Below are 6,668 nucleotides of genomic sequence, written 5' to 3'. Positions count from 1 at the left end.
CAAAGTAGATGAGTTCTTGTTATTGTTGGTATTTAAGAACAGACTATTCTCACATGTTCTTTATAAAGATGAAAGCACAGGAAAGCATACCTGCAAGGCATCTCTGCCTGACACACCTCCGCCAGTGCCGTTTGAGCTGGCTACAGGGCCGTTAGCCAGGAGCCACCCATCGTTGATGTTTCGCTCCTTTAATCCCGGAACATCTCCCCCCGCAGCCAGCCTTAGGATCCTTCTCTTCCCCACATCTTGTCCTTTCTCCGAAGCCAGAAGCTACCTTGCTCTGCCTCCTCTGCCAGCTCTTTCAGTGCCTTTGCCAACTTGAGGCCTCTGACGCCGAGGGACTTTAGGAGCCGCTGAGTAGATGTTCCATTGAAGCCCCGGCAGCCGACTTCCACTGGATAGATGAAAGCCCTCCACCCTGCTTCTATGCACGCAGCTGCAAGTTCTGCGTACTTCTCCTTTTTCCTCTCGAAAGCTGAATCCAGGCCATCTTCCAATGGCACTGTCAGCTCCGCCATAATGACAGTTCTTGTGGTAGTGGACCAGAGCACAATGTCTGGCCACAGGGAAGTTATGGCATCTGCTGAGGAAACTTCAGCTGGCAGTCAAGGTCAGCTCTCAACTCCCAGTTACCTCCTGGTGACAGTAGGGACCACTGCTTAGTAGTGCTGCTTAGTGCCTCAACCCCTTGCCTCACAAACTGTGTCAGCCCATAGGATGTTGCTGGGCTGGCCCTGTTTACTTCCAGTCTGCATGCCGCGATGACTTCAGCTAATTTACGCAGGACCCGATCGTGGCGCCATCCATAGCGACCTTGAGTCAGTGCAGTTTTGCAGCCGGACAAGACATGCTGTAAGCTGGGGCTCTGAATTCCACAAAGCTGGCAGCTCTCCTCTGCACCGTACCATAGTTTTAAATTTTGTGGACTTGGGAGATTGTCATATGTAGCCCTAATTAGGAAACTCAGCCTTGCTTGAGGCATTCTCCACAAATCGGCCCAAGTCAGGAACCTATCGCTCACAGCCACCCACATTGTCCATCTCCCTTGTTGGCCTTGGCTCACAGCTTTGATCTTATAGCCCTCCTCTTCATACCTCGTGACTTCAGAGATAGTCAGATTTTCCTCTCTATCTTTGAAGCCTTTGACCACATCTTTGGTGAGGTTCCCAAGCCAAAGCCTGCCCTGCCATGTTGCACCATTCCAACAACCTCTTGGTGTTTCAGGCGGGTTATGGCCTGGTGTACTGCATGTGTTGCTTTCCACTTACTTCCATTCTTGACTTGGGCCTTGGCGTTTTGGACTACCGGATCTGGTGAGTCTTGTAACTCAAAGACCAGTCTCACCTTCTCTTGATTATAGCCCAAGCTGATGGATCTCAGTGGGAGCCTCAGTGTGTTTCTTCCAAACAAGACTGCGTTTGACAGACATTGCGGAAGGCCCAGCCATTTCCGGATGTAATTGTTGGCCTTTGAATTCATCTTCTGGACTGTTGATGAGGTGATTTCACACAGTTTGAGAGGACACATCAGGCGATGGTACAAGGTGAATTGGTAACACGAGACCTTTAGCTTGCCAGGTAGAAGGCTTTGGTCGATCTTTTCCAGACAATTGGAGAGCTGTGAGGTGATAGAGACAGCCATATGCTTATCGGACAGGTCTGCTTATCGGACAGGACAGCCTTCCAAAACTTCTTACTGGTTGGTCTCTCAAACGTGGGATTTCCTCGCCGTCCACAGAGATGATGTTATCCCTCCTGACTCCTTTGCGGAATCGAAAGACTGCGTGACCTGGCTGGTTTTATCTTCATTCTGGCCCAGTTTAATAAGTCTGTTGGTACATGCCGCCGTCTGGAGGAGGTGGTGACCATCTGACCATCTGTTTTCCACCAATGAGGATAACTTCAAAGGCTGCTATGAAGAGGATGGGGGAGATGGAACATTCCAGTGCTATCCCTTTCTCCAGCCGATGCCACCCAGTAGAGATTTCTGTGGATGTGTAACAGATGTGGAAGTTGTTGATATAGCCAGCAATGAGAGTCCGGAAGCATGAGGGGAAATGGAAGAAGTCAAGAGCGTAGCTGATAAGCTGGTGGGGAACAGACCCATAAGCGTTTGCGAGGTCCAGCCAAACCACATGGAGGTCTGACTTATTGCGCTTGGCTGACTGAATTTGCTGCCAAATCAGTGCAGAGTGTTCTATGCAGCCCGGAAATCCAGGGACATCTGCTTTCCAACAACCGGTGTCAATGTAGTTGTTTGCCAGGAGGTAGCTGGTCATTCGTTTTGCCATCACTGAAAAGAAGATCTTCCCTTCTACGTTCAGCAGAGCAATGCCTCTAAACTGGCTGATGTTACAGGAGGCTTTTTCTTTTGGGATAAAAGTAGTGACTGCTCTGTTCCATGCTGCCGGGATAGCTTTGGATTTCCAAGCGACACCCATCAGTTTCCACAACAGTTTCAGGACCATGGGCAGAGGTGGGTAGTAACGAGTTACATTTACTTCGTTACATTTACTTGAGTACATTTTTTGGGTAACTAATACTTTTAGAGTATATTTTAAAATGGGTACTTTTACTCTTACTCAAGTATATTTTTAGAGAAAAAACGGTACTTTTACTTCGTTACTGTGGGCGACTCTCCTCTCGTTACTGTATCTTAATGCAATACAAGTTAAAAATGCTTTAATTTATTCCAAACGCGCCGTCTACTTTTCTCTGGGCAATGAACGATGCCCATTCGCGAATGATTCATTCTTTTGAGTCGATTCTGTTTAAAGGCTTTATCAAATCAGTTGGCAAACCAGTGAATCGGTTCGCGAATCAGTTTGAATGATTCGTTCAGTTCCCTGCCGCACGCGCTGAGTCTCTGAAGCGGTTCTCACTCAGATAACAGAGAGTTTAAGAACATCAAGAGTGCTGAAGACGTGGCTTTGGATCTACAGTCAGTTGAAAGCAAATCTGCAAAGGCTCGTTTGCTAGAGCTATATGAAGATATTTTATTAAATGAACACCGCGTGTGCTGTCTACTGTTCCACAGGTATAGGCCACGATACCACTATGACATTACCAGTTTGTTGTACATGTACCTTACATTAAATACAATGTATAATTTATACATTAAATAAGCTGTCACAGATTTTGAAATGAACACCCGCGGAACCCGCGATAGCTCTGCGCAGCGGCGCGCGGCCTGTTCTAGACACAATTAATATTCATATTTTTACAATATTTACACTTGCAAAAATATAGGCTACATTTGTTTACATTTTGCAGAACAGAAGATCCGTCAATATGCATTTGGTTTGCTATGTTCAGAGCAGTCATGTGAGCCGGTTTCAGGTTTCAGTGTCAGAGATTATAGGATAATACATAATTAATTTACTTTAAAATATAATTTAATTCAGTGATGCAAATCAGAATTGTCATCAGCTGTTACTCCAGTTTTCGGAGTCATATGATCCTTCAGAAATCATTATAATATATTGATTTATTACCAGTGTTGGAAACAGTTTTGCTGCTTAATATTTTTTGGAACCTGTGACATTTTGTTCAGTATTCTTTGATGAATAGAAAGCTAAAAAGAGCAGCACTGATAATAAATAAACATGATTTCTGAAGGATTATGTGACTCTGAAGACTGGGGTAAAGGCTGATGAAAATTCTGATTTGCATCACTGAAATAAATTACATTAAAATATATATATATATATATATATATATATTTTGAACGGCAGTGTGTGTGTGTGTGTGTACACATTACATAAATGTAATCTATATATCTAAATAAAAATAGACTATATTCAGTACCTATATGATCCAAAGTAACTAGTAACTAACTACTTGAGTAGTTTTTTTATCCGATACTTTTTTACTCTTACTCAAGTAACTATTCAGACGATTACTTTTACTTTTACTTGAGTAAATATTTCTAGAAGTACTTTTACTTTTACTTGAGTACAGTTTTTGGGTACTCTACCCATCTCTGCCATGGGGCAGTTCTTATACACCCTGTAAGGTACACCATTAGGGCGAGCTGCTGATGCCGCTCGTACTCGCTCCACAACTTGCTTAACTTAACTCTGGTGGGCGAGGTACATAGCCCCAGAGGGCTTTCTCTCAAGCTGTCACTAGTCTGGGTCTTGATGTACTCCTCCAATTTCTGTCCTGTGTTATGCAATGTCCCGTTCTTCTTCTTCTCCAGCAGGCTTCGGGTGTACCTGAAAGGGTCCTGGAAGAAGTTTGATCTTGCTTTCTCCTTTCTAGATCTAGAATCTAGATCCGTTTCTGTCAGAAAGAGATGCATTAATGAGAACACTAGTGTGCTATTTATGAAAGCAATATCTTTAACACCAAGCATTTCTGCAGACCCTGTTGATCTTCTCCTGGATTCATTTAACTCAAAAGTTAAGAATGTTATTGATGATACTGCTCCGATAAAGGTCAGCAAGAAGACTGGCAGACAAAAATCAACTTGGAGAAAATCAACAGCAGTTCAGAGTATGAAAAGACAATGCAGAAAAGCTGAGCGGATGTGGCGGAAGACGGAACTCGAAATTCACTATAGCATCTGTAAAGACAGCCTTCATGCTTTCAATGTAGAACTAGCCACAGCTAGACAGACTTTCTTCTCAAACCTTATAAACAGTAACTTAAACAACACTCGCACTCTTTTTGCTACTGTTGAGAGACTAACAAACCCACCCAAGTCAGGTTCCCAGTGAAATACTTTCCGACAGAAAATGCAATGAGTTTGCTTCCTTCTTTTCTGAGAAGATCAATAATATCAGAAAGGAGATTGGCACATCCTCAAGTTATGCAGAGGTCACACAGATCCAACCGCAATTTCAAAAAGAAGTGACTATGTCTGTTTTTGAAGCAATTGATAGCAAAATTTTGGAAGAAATAGTACAGCATCTTAAATCGTCAACCTGCTATCTTGACTCACTTCCCACATCTTTTTCAAAAGTGTGCTTAACTGTTTAGAAGCTGAACTCTTAGAAGTGGTGAATGCCTCACTTCTTTCTGGACTTTTCCAAACTCCCTTAAAACTGCAGTTGTTAAGCCCCTTCTGAAAAAGCGCAATCTTGATAACACCATGTTACTTCTAGAGAGACTGGAAAACTGGGTTGGGCTTTCTGGGATGGCACTCAAATGGTTCAGGTCATAGTTAGAAGGGAGAGGTTATTATGTGAGTATAGGAGAGCATAAGTCTAAGTGGACGGCCATGACATACGGAGTCCCACAAGGCTCAATTCTTGCACCGCTCTTGTTTAGCTTGTATATGCTCCCACTAAGTCAGATAATGAGGAAGAACCAAATAGCCTATCACAGCTATGCTGATGATACCCAGATTTACCTAGCCTTATCTCCAAATGACTATAGCCCCATCGACTCCCTCTGCCAATGCATTGATGAAAATAACATTTGGATATGCCAAAACTTTCTTCAGTTAAACAAGGAGAAAACTGAAGTCATTGCATTTGGAAACAAAGATTAAGTTCTCAAGGTGAATGCATACCTTGACTCTAGGGGTCAAACAACTAAAAATCAAGTCAAAAATCTTGGGGTGATTCTGGAGACAGACCTTAGTTTTAATAGTCATGTCAAAGCAGTAACTAAATCAGCATACTATCATCTAGAGATCGACCGATATATGGATTTACCGATATTTTCCCGATATTTAAGAAATTTTCCATAATCGGATATCGGTTTTGTAATATCGTATTCACCGATAAACAGCTTGTGGACGTTTTGAGAATTGCGCGCAGGATCGCAATTGCAGCGCATCTGAGGGGAGACGAGACAACAACAACGGCGTGCAGGTACTTGATTTGCTGTAGTTAGTAAACTATTTAATATTACAGTCATTAATGCACAAATTAGATGTATTACATAAATGCCTGATTTGTAGTTTATGCAACTTGGCTCTAAGAAATATGATAAATAAGATAATCTGTCAAGCCCTGTCTCTATAAAGATATAACTTTGCCTGAAATAACACATCTCTGCCAATGCATTGATGAAAATAACATTTGGATATGCCAAAACTTTCTTCAGTTAAACAAGAAGAAAACTGAAGTCATTGCATTTGGAAACAAAGATTAAGTTCTCAAGGTGAATGCATACCTTGACTCTAGGGGTCAAACAACTAAAAATCAAGTCAAAAATCTTGGGGTGATTCTGGAGACAGACCTTAGTTTTAATAGTCATGTCAAAGCAGTAACTAAATCAGCATACTATCATCTAGAGATCGACCGATATATGGATTTACCGATATTTTCCCGATATTTAAGAAATTTTCCATAATCGGATATCGGTTTTGTAATATCGTATTCACCGATAAACAGCTTGTAGACGTTTTGAGAATTGCGCGCAGGATCGCAATTGCAGCGCATCTGAGGGGAGACGAGACAACAACAACGGCGTGCAGGTACTTGATTTGCTGTAGTTAGTAAACTATTTAATATTACAGTCATTAATGCACAAATTAGATGTATTACATAAATGCCTGATTTGTAGTTTATGCAACTTGGCTCTAAGAAATATGATAAATAAGATAATCTGTCAAGCCCTGTCTCTATAAAGATATAACTTTGCCTGAAATAACACAGCCATGAATCAGCGCATGTTGGAAATAAAAGCGCTGAATTGAATTCTCTCTGTGGTCTA

Source organism: Barbus barbus (assembly GCF_936440315.1).
Source record: "Barbus barbus genome assembly, chromosome: 12".
Lineage (NCBI taxonomy): Eukaryota > Metazoa > Chordata > Actinopteri > Cypriniformes > Cyprinidae > Barbus > Barbus barbus.
The sequence above is the reverse complement of the archived record's forward strand: the minus strand, read 5'-3'. Positions refer to the sequence as shown.